Genomic DNA, 17,453 nt, shown 5'->3' with positions numbered 1-17,453 from the left:
TAACTTAATTAATTAATTTAATTTATGTGCATATTTAGATATCCGCGAGTCGCGATAATATCGCTAACGAAATAGCGTACCTAAGTATGGAATTAATAAAAGATAACGCAATGAAATTCGTATACATATGATTTAGTATGATTTAGTAGTGGCGGTGTCTGTAGCTATTTCTAGAAGAGACAAATGTTGTGATTGCGTAATAGAGTCGACCGTTGATGTTCGACGACCAAAAATTATGTAATGTTCCAGCAAAGTCACGAGATTTAGATTTATTAGTTCTGAGCTAATACCTTTTTCCACATCTTCAAGATGTAATAAGAAATTTATATATCTTAATTGAAAATAAATTATATTTAAATAAATATTGTTTTAATAGTCAAAGTCTATTGTAATGTGCTCTAGTTACAATTTGCTTAACTTATATTTAAACTCGATTTTGTATGAAATTACATTTTTTTTGTTCCTTAATGTATTTGCATTTTGATTATTGTATAATTCTTGAAAGATGTGATAAAAACAACTGCAGATTTTTATATATTCATATTTTCATATTTATTGTAACATGTAATAAAAAGCAGCATATTAAATTACTTTAGAATTAATTGAAATCAGTTTATATATTTTGTAGATTATATTATTATACTTCTTTTCTTATTACATCTTTGCTAAGAAAAGTTAATTCTAGATTTACCTTGATCTCCATACAAGTTCGTGTTACATGAAAAATCTACTCGAGGAGAAAGTAGAAGTACATGTGTTTCGTCGAAAAAAGGGATAAACGGCGAAATACGATACGCAAGGGAAACAGTCGGATGCGGTTGTCACTCGGATCTCTTTTACGATTCGAACAACGTGTCAGTACGGCATATGCAACACACTGTCGCAAGCAACTTTGGTCCGCCCGTCAGAAAAAGCATGCTGCGTTACTGATTTTATGAGGCGTTTACTGATTATTTAAGACTTTCTTGCGAGGTCTCGAACAGCGGGGCGTTTTGTTGAGAATTCGCAGACGCTCGGTGATACTCGCGATCGATTACAACACCGTTGTTCGTGTTTGCGATAGGATGTTTTAGAATCGATGAATCATGACCAGATTTTTTTTTACCCATCTCCGTTCTTTCACGGGTGGTCCATCGCCAGAACGCAAAATAACTTGCAAGTAGGTAACCAGTGAAGCAGCCGATGATTCATTCAATAATCCTTATTGCGATGCCGACGCAATATTCGAGTCTCTGCAGCGATGCTTTAGCGGTTAATCAATTTATGACGAACTGACATTGAATATCAATGACGTTAACGAGAATGTAACTTGAAACCGCGCGAACGGCAACTACATCGTTGATTTAACTTGACCAAGGCGTAACCGAGGCGTTGCAAGTGACACAGACCGCGACTCGCGAAGAGTGACTTTTAGAAACCTTTGAGAAATGACGCTGGCTCGAGTTATTCGAAACTCGTGCGACGCAGGTCTTAGGTCGTACACGCTGAAAAGGTATTTCGTATGCGAAGTTGTTCCCGACCAACATTCCCCGACCGACAAAGTACGCTCATAGATCTCCGGACGTGATGGATCCCGATCTAAAATTCCGAGCAATTTTCTTTTTTCGTATACTGATAGTCTTCCTTCCACATTCTTCTTGCGACAATTTGTAGAATTGTATCATAAGAATTGTTAATATAAAGTTGATGACAAACGTTCAAGATTTTTTCATTTCTACTTAATGCATCGTCTCTTTCGCGCGAACGCTTTAAAATAATAACCGAGTAAACTTGCGCGACGCGAATATCGCGGAGACAGTGTTCCGCGTTAGCTGTATTAGCATTTTGAATTGACATGAGTCAAGTGGTGTAGCCTTTGACACTGCTCACCCGCTACAGTATCCAATGAGATCATCCAGAAGTTCCTTAACGTGCAGTTGTTGGCCGCTAAATAGGGAGAAGGTGCAACGCCTGTATGACATCACCTCGCATTCACGCCTCGGAGAACGCGGCACTGCGCGCGCGGTATTAGACACTCCTTAGAAAGTCTTGAGGGTAAATAAACGCCGAGAAATTTATTTATTCGCGTTCACTTAGCTGCGAAGACGATAAATCTCTCGCACCCTTGTTGCGACGAACAATAAATACGCGGGAGGTACCGCATTCACGCGGAAGATTAACAACCGAGTTAAGGGAATTCGGATATAGTGGTTCTATCGTTGAGTGCTTATAAAGTCATCTATCAAACTGAGATCATTCATTCATCATCTCTCTTAAGACATGTTCATTGTTGTGTTACAAGCTCGAAAATGCGATTGTATTGTCTGTAAAACTTTCGACGAGTGCAATGAGGCGGTATCTCACTGTTAGATTTCTGTTGATTAATTGCTACGCGCAATATGAGGAAAATATAAGTAGATAACAATTTAATTATTTGGTAATTATTTCATTAAATTATCAATATCAGAATATTTAGCGTGCAATTTTTATTGTACAAATATAGAAATTTTTTATAAAACACTTCATATTTCTCCTAAAAATAGTAGTTTTTTAGTTTTGGTGATTTGTCCGTCGCATCTTTTCTTACAAAAGTTGTTGTTTCTTTTTAAAAAATAGAAAACACTTTGCGAAATTGGAGGCTTAAATATTTTGCTAAAAAAATTTGAAAAAGTTTTCGCAAACACCATCGCATTTTAAATAATTCAAATAAATTTGAGTCGTATTTGCGAGTATTTGAGGTTGTATGCTGCATATATAATACAATGTTAGAATGGCGATGCTGAGAAACTGCATTCAGTTAGCTTTAGTCGTGTTTCATCCCACGAACCGCATCAAACCGCATACGTTAACGACTCGCCTTGGGCACGGTTGCTTCATCTTCCAGGTAAAATCCACCCTCTTGGTAGACCCGTTACCCGCTATGCTAATTAGCTGGTAATATGTTCAACTGGATAATCGATTACTTGGAAGCATGAGTTAGTCGGTGGATTATTAGTAATGATGTAACGGTTGTTTTCACAGGCATCGGTGTCGTGACGAATTAATGAACAAATATCATATATATTAAGTGAATAAACATGTACATTACGAATGCCGAGCGTCAAAAGTTTCATTTTACGGCGGGCGCTGGTTTCGCGTCAGAAAACGTGGGGCGGAGCCCGATTTAATCATTCCACTTCAGGCGCCGAAATATGCAGATCCGATCTCGCGTGCAGACATGTATAAGGGAGAAGAAAGAGAAAGAGAGAGAGAGAGACATTGAATGGACAACGGCCGGGCAGTGTCGCGCGGCGAGATAAAAATAGCTGACCCGCATGAAAATGTGAGCGCCGAGAGTCTTTATTTAACGAACACTTAGGCGCGTGTCAGACTGCTACGCGTCGCGACGGTAATCAGATCTAATATAACATTCGTTCGCGCCTTGCGTGTAAGGCATCTCGATTCGCATTATCGGTACACATGCTCCGCGTCATTCCGCGGATTAATATTAATATTAAGTTCGATCGTGTCGGGTGGAGCGGATCGCCTTGTACCACGCATTCTTCATTCAATTAAGGCGATGACGAATTATGCAAACTTATTCGCAACTTAGTTTATAAAGTCGAAGGATATACGGAAAGTCGCGAATAGAAGTCGCGGTTCTCGGAACAGCAAAAATGCAGTATTAACCATATAAATGTGCGAATGGACAATCGTTTTCTAAAAATGCGGAGCTTGTTAAGAAAATTAAGAAGCAGCAACTGCAATTCCTATCATATTATTCGTACCCGATATATTTTATGACAGCGTACTGTATAGGAATCGTGATTATACGTGGAACACATCCGTGTTGCGAATTAAAAAGCGGAAAGTAACCGATATAATTGCACGATGTACGACGTCGTGCACGAGAATCGCGGACATCTTCCGACGCTTCGGTACTGTCGGGTAACACCGCCGAGTAATTAGAGCCGCTAGGTAATTTACGGACGCCCTATCGCGAAGGAACAAGCAATTAGTGAGACTTAATCGTAGCGCGCATCATCACGATGCTATCGTTTGATCCCGCGCGGACCCACAATCATCCAAATTTTTTTTGTCATTCTCCGCTTTTTCCGAGCTTCAGTCTCCGCGTGATTAACGGAATTAAGTGTCGCTCGCGATAAGAACGATACGAAAGTGTAATCAATGGGGAACTTTAGATGTGCAATAACTTATGAGCCATAATTTATTGCTGTAACACTTGACGTTATGTCTTCATTCAGAAATTTCTCCTAACATTCGCAAATTATAAATTTGTTTCTTTTTTCTTTTTAATCTGATGTACGCTTTTAATTCTGTATTATTTATCTTCAAAATTACAGTAAAATGTGATACAAAATTCAGCGTTCTAAGAAATAGACGTATAATAGAATGTGTGACGAAATGTATTTCGTCAAAAGTATTGCATGCGGTTCAAATATGCATTCTCGATATGATAGTGCAAGAGTAATGCCGCGTGTCGTTCTATTGTCTCGGTGATATTGGTAGATGACGGTACACGTGTACGAAACACTTCTCGCGTGTCGCAAGTAATCGTAAGACAATGTCAAGCATACAGATAATATTCAGTACCGTTATCCGCGATATCCTCTTCGGCTGCCTCCATGACGTTTTACGTTTGTGGACCAGTTTCTCAGTTAATGCGTAAGTCATTAACGGGCTGCGTAAGAGTGCGTTAGGTAACTGAACGACACGTTTAAATTCCCACACATAGATAAGTTAAAATTTTACTTGGGATATCTCAAGCGCGCAGTCTGCGCAGTTATATTCTCAAATGATAGTATCGCGTTACATAATAAGTTGCTTAATTATGCACGGTACCGCAAGAAGAAATAAGCGAGTAATATTCGATGAAAATAAAATTTTCAACTTCGGAAACTTAGATCCTAAAAACCGTGGATTTTTACGGCACGCTATCGTTTAACGCGCCTGTCAGCACGGTCGACCTCCTTTGCATTGATGTTCGACGCTTGTTATTAGGTTATTACGTTATTATCCGTTGCACGTTCTACACGCTTTACATTTTATGTCACTAAACCAGTTTCGAATTAGCGGTTAAACCGGCTAAGTGCCCGATGCTGGAAGATGTAATTTATTGACATTTGTCGCATGTCGGCGATGCGTTACACACGCAGATACACATACACACACACACACAAATCCCGGCAACGATGCGTAATCGATCATGTTCGATTTATCGATGAATAGCGCCTTAATACATTAATGGCATTTATAGTGTTACTTGCGTGACACTAACGTTATCACGATCTCTGTGCCCTAGGAATGTCAATAGATCACTCGGCTCGCTTAATTGACTATTCAGGCGAAGATAACGATTTGGCGTATTTGAATTTTTAATTGCATGCTTCAGAATTACGTTCCGTATGCGATCCGCCGCTGCAACACTGTGCTTGTTGCCGTACGACATTCCTGTTTTGAGAATATTTTTAAGGCGAAAGATAACGGGTGATCAGGTACACCCGCATGCATGCATGAATTATTCATTTTATCGTCACGCCCGATCGCGCTTGAAAGCTTTTTTGATGAAGGAAGGAAAAGCGTATTAACGTAAGTGTTCATTTACACTTCTCTCATCACTGTATAACAAATATGGAATATTTATAACTTTTTTATGAAACGCTGTTTTACTGTTGAATATTTATTTTCACGGTATTGTTTAATATTTCGCGCTCACTCTTCTATATTTATACCTATCGTCTATCGCCGTTGAGCCGTACGGTGTCTCCGGAAAGGTGTTAATAAGATGTATAAAGTCTGCATCGCGATAAGAAGAGCACGAGAAAGATAATTAAGATAATTAGACAGTGGTAAGACGCATTGTTACCGCGGCGCGTACAACGTACGCGCCTTTTCTGGCGCGTGCTTTATGGCGAAAGGCGAGAACGCGCGGGCATATAATTGACGCTTTCTTTAATTACCGGCGACACTTACGAGCCCATTACGGGCGATTAATGCCGCCGAGGTACCTCCCGGAGACAACACCTCAAAATGTCAGGGACGTTATGTACGACCAATTATTTCGCGAAATTCTCCTTGCCGTTCCCCTATTTTTCGCCACTGGGTGAAAACGCTGATTTTTACGTACGAAAACAAGATCCCGCGAGATGATTTGTAGTCGTTTGCACAAGCGTTGCTCGTTGCCGCGGAGTCTTAAACATCACGACAATGAATACTCAGGCATTTTCAATTAACCGCGGAGTCGCAAAGTTTTCAGAATTGAGGGCAGGGATTCAAAGAACCTTGCGTCACGGCGAAATAAATCAATTTGTAATTTAGCGGTATTTAGAACACTACTAACGGGCGAAATCTTGCGTTAAGAATATAAGCAGCTTTCTTTATTTTTTTTTCATCAGAAAGCTGAATTTAACAACACGTCAGACATTAAGCTTCGTCACGAAATTATTTTCTTCGCGAGAAACTAATATAGTTCAGTGAAAGCTTGCAAGATTGATTTTTTTTTTAATGATTTACTGCGAGATCCAATTTTATCTTTGACTTTTATGTATTTTATATTGCGCTTGAAAGTTTTTGATGAAAGAAAGAAAAGCGTATTAAGTAAAGTGTTTATTCATACTTCTCATCACTGTGTAATAAATATGAAATATTTATAACTTTTTTTATAAAACGCTGTTTTACGATAAATATTTTTTTCACCGTGCTGTTTAATATTTCGCGCTCACTCTTCTATCGCACTTGTATTCCGTGTTTGTATTTAATCATCGCGCCGCGTTTAAATGTGACAATCATAACGGGCCCTTTTTGTGAAAGTTTTGATTCTCACACTTTCTATTCAACATCTCGTACTCGACTCGAAATTTAGGGCTCGGACTTTCCTTTGTCGTTGTATTGTTGTACTCGAAACTCTGAAGACACTCGATTGCCTAGCTTCTAGTTATATTCAGAGGAGTACTTGACCATCGTCTTTGTGTAAATACAGCTACCATCGTGCTTGGAAGCGCAAGATCTCGTCAAGCCGCTCGGCCTTAACCCGATCCCGCTGATACAAACGGCTGATTTTCAACGGCTCGGAGATACCCCGTGACTAATCGTGAGCGTGAAACCGTGACGCAACAAAAGATGCTTTTAAAGTCGCGCCGGTCATTGAAACGTCACGGTGACAAAACGCTTAACCAAGGCCTCCGGTTGCATCTCCATCCAGACGAGCGACAGACGTGGCCTAATTAGTCCTTCGTTACTAATCGAGAAATAATATCTAAAGAATGTAGTACGCCACCTCAGCTTGTTAGCGTAGTGTAGTTGTCTGCATCGCGTCTCGATTGATGGATCGACGATACTTAACGACGATTTTTTATTACGACGACAATTATTAAGTACCTTCGTTATAAATTAACAGTTCTTTAGAAAGTTCACAAACCAATTATATTCTAACATCATTTGTTGTGGGAACGGATACTGCATCGTTGCACAATCGTAAGCGTAGGCGTTGCTTTCGAAATAAAAAAAGTATGACAAGACAATGACGGCGCGATTTCATTCATTCTCTCAACACGAGGAACATTATTGAGGAATTTACCGTACGATGTACGGCATGTTGTACTTAACCTTCATTCGTGAACGGATTGGAAAGTGATTAGAATTAGCCCGCGTGTCAGAAATGGAGAGAAATAGTGGGAGAGAGCAGTGGAGCTGCAGGTAATTAGTTCTATATTGTTAATGAAACCGTGTATGCTTCTCGAAGGCATCCCGGTGTTTTGTCTTCCACGCGCCGTTATCGGATTGCACGAGACGGCTCGCATCTCGATCATCGTCTCGACAAGAGCCGCTTCCTGCGAAACGATTGTGATGACAGTGCGCTTCGCCTACTCGCGCGAGTCTCTGGCTCGGCGGCCGCAGCCGAGCAAATAAACAGGATATCCTCGCACGCACGCAGATGTGTAAGCGTTACAAAGACCGGTTTCTAAAATGAGATTCAACCCTTTCCGATCGGATATCGCCGCATGGGTGGGACATGACTAATTTTCCATATATTACTCCGATTTATCTTTCTAACTGCGCAATTGTAGAATGCACGAGTCGCCAAGTATCACGGATCGCCAGTGGTGAAACTCTAATTGACTCAACTGCGAAAAGATACTCATATTTCAGTTAAACGACAAATTGTCCCGATACTTTAATGCCAACGAGCTTCGCCACCCACAAATAACGCTCTCTGTCTCTCTTTCTCGCCCTCCGCGAGCTTTCTCGTCAAGAATTCGCGCTCGTATGTTACTAGATCGTTCGATATTATATCGCGTGTGCAACGCCCGGGGCGCAAATACGCAGGCAATATACCGGGAAGAGTGCGTCTCTTTCGCGCGTCGCTAGCCGAAATAGCAGCGACTGAAGATAGACGACTCTCTCGCGCGCTAAGTGTCTAGCTGGCGAATGTTAGTAAACCGCATTGGAGTCCGTGCCGCGAGCGGGTCGTTGCTCTTCTGGACAGGGCCGAATAGAATTTATATTCGTTGACTCGGTTTTAGAATGTTTCGCCGTGCGATAACTGAGATGTCGTGGTCACACCGCGACCGTTGTCATTCTCTCGGTCCGCATTAAACTGTTCTCATATTGGTCGGTTTTGACACAATAAAATTACGACAGTAGTAACAGTCCGTGATAAGATATTTGTAGTTTTAATAAAATTAATGTATAAATAGCGGCAAAAATATAGAGAAGTAGGCGATTATATTGATCGTTAAATTTTCAGTTTTTGAATCCAATTTAGCCGTATAAATACCATAAATAAACGAATCAATATTCATCATTGTAGTGGCATGTGTGTGTATCAAAAAGTACACGTACTAAAATTAAGTATTGAAATTTCTATTTTCATGTTGTTTTCACATTTAAAATTAAAGCGGAGTGTGCAGAAAAATTGACTGCAGTAACTCGGTTAATCAATACGGAATGATAAATGATTTTATAGATATCTTTATCATCACACGTTATAATTATATTATACAATCGTGATTGTGAGCGAATGGCAATTGAATTATACGCGTACATATGACTTGGCAAAATTCTAACAACATTTGCTGCATTGAAATCAATTAGAAATGATCGGCAGATACCGAATTGACATTATGCCATTAGTATTCGCGCGATATAGTATACGTTAATAAGATTAAACGATTAGTATACGATAATAAGAAGAAACGTCTGATCATATTGCGAAAATATCACTTCGTATAAATACCGGCGCTACCAATGAGTGACCTCGATGACGCCGAAGTTGTTTCATTTATAAATGTGAGAAAAGCGACTTGATGGTATTCACAGTTCAGCGAGATAAAATGTTCATTACGCATCATGTACATTGCCCACGCAATTTTTATTTTGTTCAATTTACATATCTTAATTATGATGTTTGTATCGCTTTTTTATTCTGCTTGATTTTACGAGTAAAAGATTTCGAGATCTTAGATAGAAACCGAAATGAGAAACACATTTTGTTTTCGCTGAATAGCGTCGTTGAAATGTCAAAGTTATCGTATGCGATTAAAATGCCAGAGTTAAGAGCGACGTTCGCAAAAATTCCACTCGCAAGAAGTTGTCGGATTAGGTGCGGCCGTGCGAAAAAACGCGGGAAGCAAGCGAGACGATCGAGATGAACTGGTCTACGCTCATATATTTGTAGTAGGAAACCGATGCACAATAATTAGCAAACACGTCTTAGTCGTGGCACTGCAATAATTCCCATGCGCATTTGGCGGCAATAAATTGGACCACATAGTTTCTACACGCAGTCTCGCGCGTGCAATGTGGCTGCGCCGTCGAGCGAGCCGTTATTTTTTCGGTAGTACCGGTATCGCTCCTTATGTCGTTGATAGCCCTGCTATTACTTAGATACTATATTATTAGATACTGTACCATTACGATGGTAGAGCTTTATTGTGATAAGCATAATTTTAGCCATGCGAGGCAAGATAACGATCGCGAACCTTCTATTTTGTTGACATCTTATTTGCGGAGTACAAAATCATGAATATATTTTGATAAGACGTCAGTAATTATGTTCATTAAGCGTATCGTGAATTTATGAACTTTTTTCCAGCAATGACGTATATATTGCGTAAATTAGTAGTCGCAGCAAAAGGAGAACAAAAATGCTCACGCGATGATACGGATTATTTTGCGACGTGCTAGACGCGATTGAATGGTAATGTTCTTCCAGGAAACACGTAACATTATAGCAATGCCCGCGCCCGAAGAGACGCATTAAACGCACGCACGCACGTACGCACGAAGGCGTCTATGATAAACTCGGCTCGGATCGGATCGTTTTGCACGTGAAGCTTTTGCCAAGATCCCGTTCGCGTCCATTGACTTTTCCACGAAAATCAGTGAATATTCTCTAAAAGTCACGTCTGCTGTACAAATTTCGAGATTTTTTCATTCAAAAATAGTATTATAATTGATACATGTATCTATTTAACAGATTATTTAATAATTATTATTTAACAATTAATAAGAATTTTTAACATCGTTATCTATTAATTATGCTATTTTTAAAATTAAAATATAACTCTTTATTTTTATTTTATTCGAGAACATAATTTTATTGGTTTCGCTGTCAGTTTGGAAAATTTAAGTTACAATAAAAGTCATGAATTTTGTAGAAAGTACAACTCATCTGAAGACCATCCACAATTATTTTAGCACAAATCCAATAAAATATTTAATCAGGCGACGACTAGCAAATTGTTTACATTATTCCGTAATGCATATTGTGGTACAAATATAGCAGTCTATGAAATATTAATTATTACATTGAATCGTCATATCAAACATGTCTCTGTTAACTTCTGCAGATAAATTTTAATTTTAATGATTTCTAAGATTTCGAGGATAACATTAGCATAATGCGTAGATATTCATCGTTATATTATTTTTTATACAATGTGTGTTATTAGATTATTATGGATTTTCTTCCTGCTGCAATATTAATGCTATTTAAATTCAGATGTAGATCAATCATCTTAATTGGCATCTGTCCGCTCTTTGCCATCCTACTATTATTAGTAATAACTATACCGGACATTTGCCTACAACGATTATAGCGCATGTACCGATAAGATTGTCCATTCATAAGCAAAGTGTTTAATAATTATACAACGAATCAGTAATGATCGGCATAATTAATCTTCGCCGACGCGTCGATGATTTTTGAGATGTTAAATGCATGTTTTAAACGACGGGTGAAATTAATTCTTCACAAATATATTACGGGATGCAAACATTTCGCATGTACGATTTATCGCATTAACCGCATTCGCGTACTTCGCTCGCGCAGCTTCATGAAATCTCGTCGCGTAAAATCTTGCCGATCTTTTTCACATTCTCTTATCGCGTTTATAGAAGAATTATTAATATATCGTTAATTGAGTACAATAGTTATTTCGCTACGTCGAATAGCAATTTTATTTATGATACATGGTAATGATTTTCCTGTACATAGTGGGTGTGTCTCGAACATTTCATCATGATTTTTTTTACAAACATGTGCGATTTTAATAAATCTAACGGTATTAATATGATTAAAGCAATATTTCTCAAATAACATTTTGCATAAGCTTATAAAAATTGTAAATACTTGTGATACAAAATACGCGACTACATGTTCGTAGATGATTTACTGACGATTAGTGAGCACTCTATTGCCACTGAAATCGGATTACATGACAGGAATGTCGCCAGAGAATAAAGATTGCGAAACACTGTGTAAAGCACCGTGCGATGGTTGATCTATCATGTACATTGACGTACATGCGCGTGCTTTAATACAACGCGGTAAATCCGAGGTGACACGCGAAACGCTTAGAAACTCATGTAGAATTATTACGACAATTAATATTTGCATAAGGCGGTGTATAAATCCCGCAAGCCAACATCACGCGGAGACATGCGAGAACTCGGCGATGTCGCGGATCGTAAATCCGTGCGATCACCGACGCGAAATTCTTGCTGCAATCGTTTGAATTGCAACAGACTCCTTAACATAATTTTCGCGTTATTTTCGCGTATATAAAATAATTAGATCGCAAAAAGTCAGTATAACAATTTATTTTATGTGCTATAAATTTTCGAAATCCGAAATAAACTTAAAAATTATTGAATTTTATTCATTAAATTGCCTTGAAAATCGATTTGTCATGGATTTCATTGCCTCGTAGTTAATTATGAATAATTATGGAAAATAACGTGAATAATGCTACGATGTCGTAATAACAAATGTAAAAAGTGACATAAGCAGTAACTTTATAAACAAAAAAAAAAGTGAAATATAGGATAATATTGTTGCAAGATACTACAAACATTACGCTGTTCAATGGTGGCAGTTGAGTTTTTGCTTGTTGCGGCTAATAATAATTCTATTGCGAAGTGGTTTGCGAACAGAACGATTACTATGTAAGTCTAGGAAATTAATTTCACGCTGCATTACGCCGACGGAAAAAAAATAGATTTTACTTGGCGGCTGTCACTTGATATATACCGTATGTACATTTCGTATTTCTCGAATTACGTATTTTTTTGTCAATGTTTCGTTCTTTCAAGGAAAAGTGACTGTCGGGCGCGGTAGCCGACCATTCCGTGACACTTGCAGGCGAGAGGATTAATTTCCATAGGGAAGGCGCGAGTTCTATCCGTGAGAGCGAGCGCATATTTACGTGCGCGTGGGACGAACAAGACATCTCCGGAGACGAGACTCCCGATTGTCATGTAACAAGCAAATTTAAATATTTACAAATTGCGCGCATACTTAGGTGTATCGGGTTACACGCATAATTCTTCGCTTGCATTTTAATTGAGTGCAACAATAGTCGGGACGCGCAGTTGTCTATCGGTGCATCGTTATTTTTCCACAACCGAAGATCCAGGGCTCGAAGGATGATTCAGTGAAACCCTACGCATGAGATAATTGCACATTAAATTTGATCTTTATGGATCTCTTGGTCCTTTGAAACACTTTATGAATATCCTCTGAGGTCTTTTATCTTCTAATCTTAGGAGAATAGAAATGGAAATCACTTTTGAGTTGGATATAAACTTTCTTAATATCAAGTAGAAAATTAGCATAAAGTCAAATTGAAAGGTTATTCATATAAATCAATTATGTCGGGATAGAGTTTCTCGAAATGGCCCGTAAAATACCACGAATATTATATAATATATAAAATATCACTCGATCGCATATGCGTTTTACGCAATATTTATTACCATCGGGTGGCGTAGCCAATACTGTGTTCGTTATAAACGATAAGCGTAGAAATTCACCCATGAGAGCGATTAAGAAAGAGTGGATTGATGTTTTTTTTAGCAGCGACAAAGAATGTATCAAGTTTAATCACGATGAGATCACATCTGCTTTTTTGCGCGACTCTAATTGGCCCTTGAATACAGATCGGTTCTTGTGAAAAAAGAAACGCGCGTGCTTTCGCACGCCGCTTAATTACCTTCTTGCAATGTTTAATAGCAGGTTAATAGTGTTGTTGCACGTTTACCTCGCGGCGATCCTTTACGTTACTGCACGGGAATTCAATTCTTTCCGTTACGAAAGCCGAAGGTTTCCTCCACCTTCCGTCAGATCAATGCGCTGCGCAGTGAGTCCTCGTCTTGTATTTTACATCGTCGTGACCAGCGTCCGATCGGTCTCCCTTCCACATGCGTTCAATTTTCCTTTGGAAAGAAGCAGGATGCCGCAAACGATTTACGCGGCAGCTTGTGGACGAAGGGACGTCGTGGAATTCCTTTAAATTGCGAGCGACGGAATTATGGCGCGCGCGCACGAGATTTATAAATGTTTTTATAAAATTACAATACAATTTATTTATAAAATAACTGATTACAAAACAATTTCTATAAAAATAAACTCTATAAATTAATAATAAAAATCGATTAAAACGCGAGCGTTTATTCGCGAATTGAATTATAAATTATCGATCGGCGATAATCAATGCACAATCCCGGAAATCAAACCTCTCATCCGCGCTAATCGATGTATTATGTAATTATGATTTTATAATTTGCGAGATGTTTACAAGCATTAGAATAAAGTTCTCGTTAAAAGATCATTAGATACGACATGTTTTGCGTCGTCATTTATAGTCAAATGCAATTATTATAATATCTATCGGCCGCCGATTGTCGCCTACACGAGATACATCTTGCAGAAGATAAAAAAAAGAAAGACAAAAATATATATACATACATACAGGTACTTTTTGCGAAAAGCACTTTATTGCATTGTGTTTGCGTCAGTGCTCATTTAGCATTAAATTACTTCGTTATTATCAGCTATGATTAGTATGATTAATAATGACCGGTAATAACGATAGGTGCACATAATAAATTTTAAGAGTTGCATAAATTACTTAATTTGCTTCGCCATTCGTAATGATTTTAAAAGAGTAAATATCATTATGGTATATTTTATATATATATTAGAATGCTAATGCTAAAATAAGTGTTAGCCGTACCAATTACTCGACTTCTCGGTAATTCATAATTACTCAGCAGAGCGAAAGGAACAAACGTGCCAGCCAACAAGCAGCGCATTGTTGCAAAGTTATTAGGTCGCTTTCCGACAGTGTAACGTAAAACTATGCTGTGAGGTGTGCACAGTCGGTGCTGTAAATATTGGTTATACGTGTAAGAGAGCATATAATGTACAAGTATCACAAAGTAGAAACGAGTGATGTGCAGAGTAAACACGCGGCGGAACATCTATGTAAACATGTCGGGCCTACCGAGTAAAAGAAGCACGTGTTTTCTGGAACGGCGGTCACGCGGCCGCGCGCGAGCTCGAAAGTCTTCGGCGGCCACGGGCTTTCTGCACTTGGCACGGCCGCTCGCATCCCTGGCACTCGCATCGGCGTCTTACATCATGGATTGCATCAGAGAGACACCGCATATTCCAAATTATTTTCATGTGACCGTGATCAAGAAAGGAAAATATAGTACTCTTTTACATTAGGAATTTTTTTTGTATTATTTTAGAAATTAATTTTTAGAGAATTTCAGAATTTTTTTAGAAAAGTACATATTGTGAATTTTAGAACTTTTTAAAGAAAATTTTATTAATTATATTGCACTTAAAAAAAAGGAGTATTAATTTTATAAAGATTTATGTCATGATGACTCAAAATTTGTATTGCGATTACATTTTCGTGGAATTTTGTTTGAGGTAAGCGTAAAGGAATTTGAATAACTTTTCCTCTCTGTATGGTAATAAATTTGACGATTGATAAATGGGACGTATGCAAGAGCGTCATACCGATTCGTGATATGTGGCCAAGTTAATTAAATGCTAATTAGATTTGCCACCTGGCTTTCGCGTCGAAAGGCGCGAAGTGACATTACGAAAATTCCTACGCTCCTCGATGCGTTCGTGATGCATTAATTATTTCTGCAGCGTTGAGGCGTGACGGTAGCGATACGTTAATCAAGACTCGATAAGCTGTTCGATCAATCAACCTGGTTTCGAGCGGCCTGCCGTTTTTGCGCGGTGTAAAGTGTTATCGGCACACTTTAAACTAACATTCACTTCGCGATGTAAATGTACAACGCGGCATGATCATTATCGATCATTTGCGCCGATTGTAAGTACGGCTAATAGAATATAACAATTTTCCACATGCGTTTAATAGTAGCTCTTAAGTATTAACATATGTTAATACCTAATGAACTGTGGAGAAAATGAATCGAGCGTAGGGTATTAGTAGGGATCACGTCTTTGACAGCACATTGTACTTAGAGAATCTAGATGATAATGCTTTTTGATATGCCTGTAGGATATTTGCTTTAATGCTTATTTGACCATGCAAATTCTTAGTTGAATATATTAATTACTAGCCGTTCCAACGAAACATAAGCTTGTTGGATATGCAATCAACTTGCTCTTGCATGTCATTACAGATACGTATGTTAATCGACCGCGGTTCTCGTAAGTGCAACACAGTTGATGCGATTTTTAAAAACGACTTCGCTCGCGCTAGAGAAACCTGAACGCAAATTTAATTTATGTTTTCAAAGAATTGTTCGAATCATAAATTAACAGAGTCGTAGGATAAAATCTTTTTTTTCCATAAAATTATTTATTATCGATATATTACATTCTCCAGCAAACGTTGCTGTTAGGATCTCGAGCCGGTAATGTTCATTGTTCGATACTGATTGATCGAGTGGACATAATTATTACGGATCGTTCGCATTAACAGTGACAAACGCGACTCTCTAATCAGACAGGCGCGAGTTGCGCGAATTGCGACAAGACGCGCACGCATTTCATCAGTTACATCGGATAAATTGGCTTATATATCGCGCTATTCGGATAATTACCGGCGACGACCGATGGTGAGAGCGAGCGGAATAAATCATACTTTACGGCGCCGCGGCAAACGGCCGTGCGCGTACGTGTTTTCGCGCGGCACGTATTATTAAACGCTCAGCGCCCGTAAAACGTTTTTCCGCAACAACAGGCAGCGCGCTGTAAATTAGACGCTGGCGACGTCTCTTTCGTCTGCGAACGACGTCGGAGAAATTAACATGGATTCCTCTGCGGTAGTATTGTTCGGAAGTTACGGACGCGGCGAAGTCTGAGGTCATCTTGATTAGACCGCTTTGACTCTACTTTCACGCATCACAATGGAGTAAAATTTTAATCGCCCGCCGCTTCTTACTATGTCGAAACTGAAAATGACCTCAGCCGAGCGACCACCTGCTGCTTTCGTTCGTCCGCGGCACGAGCTTTCTTTAATGTTGCGCAAGGAAATCGGTATTAACCGCAAGTGATACTCGTAATTATCACATTTCAGAATGTCACAACAGTCGCGCGAAAAATACGTCAGTTAATTATAATGAAAGACGGATAATATTTGTGTCAGCGTTTCTTGAAAGCGGCACTGAGGCGTTTTACGAGCGTCGATCTAAGAACGAGATGTTGAAAACCATTGGCTATTAAAATTTCGGTAAGCCACGATGACTTGAATTCGTCGAGTGTTAATCTTCTCTCGGCGGGACTGATGTAGTAATGAGGACCAATGAGAGCGATCGTAGGTTCGTAAATTCGGGGGACACCCACGTATGCTATGTGGATCAGTCGAGCCGTTCGTAGGAGCTTTTTTCTGGGGGTCACGATGTCGCAATTAAGAGTGATCTAAGCAAATTATGCGGACTAATCTTATGGTAACGTACGAAACGATCCATTCTCACGGTTCTTGATTTCAAATTTTTTTCAATTCAAATTTTTTCACAAAGAAGCAAGAAAATCTATCACCCGTTCATCCGATGAACTCTTTTCTATACTCTTCAGTCGAGTTATTCTAACATTTTTAGACAATTTAGTTGAGCAAGGTGTCTCGGCAGGAGACGCTATAATTACGATTGAATTAATGGACGCACTTTTTTGCGAAATGAAAATTACACCATTCGTTAAC

At 38.9% G+C, this 17,453-nt stretch overlaps 1 protein-coding gene and 1 long non-coding RNA gene across 4 annotated transcripts in view; both read right to left on the bottom strand.

Annotated features, from left to right (window-relative positions):
* The window catches only part of LOC105672225 (transcription initiation factor TFIID subunit 1-like), an 82,837-nt gene that overhangs the window by 52,822 nt on the left and 12,562 nt on the right, over window positions 1-17,453 (bottom strand). The gene's annotated exons all lie outside the window — the stretch shown is intronic.
* Window positions 7,631-16,901, bottom strand: LOC136999798 (uncharacterized). The gene is made up of 3 exons (XR_010890116.1): window positions 14,766-16,901; window positions 13,473-13,766; window positions 7,631-12,922 (listed from the first exon to the last, which is right to left on the bottom strand). It is a non-coding gene; the product is annotated as an uncharacterized lncRNA (long non-coding RNA).

This window comes from Linepithema humile, chromosome 4, assembly GCF_040581485.1.
Source record: "Linepithema humile isolate Giens D197 chromosome 4, Lhum_UNIL_v1.0, whole genome shotgun sequence".
In the NCBI taxonomy this organism is placed as follows: Eukaryota; Metazoa; Arthropoda; class Insecta; order Hymenoptera; family Formicidae; genus Linepithema; species Linepithema humile.
This window is presented reverse-complemented; position numbering and strand designations above follow the sequence as displayed.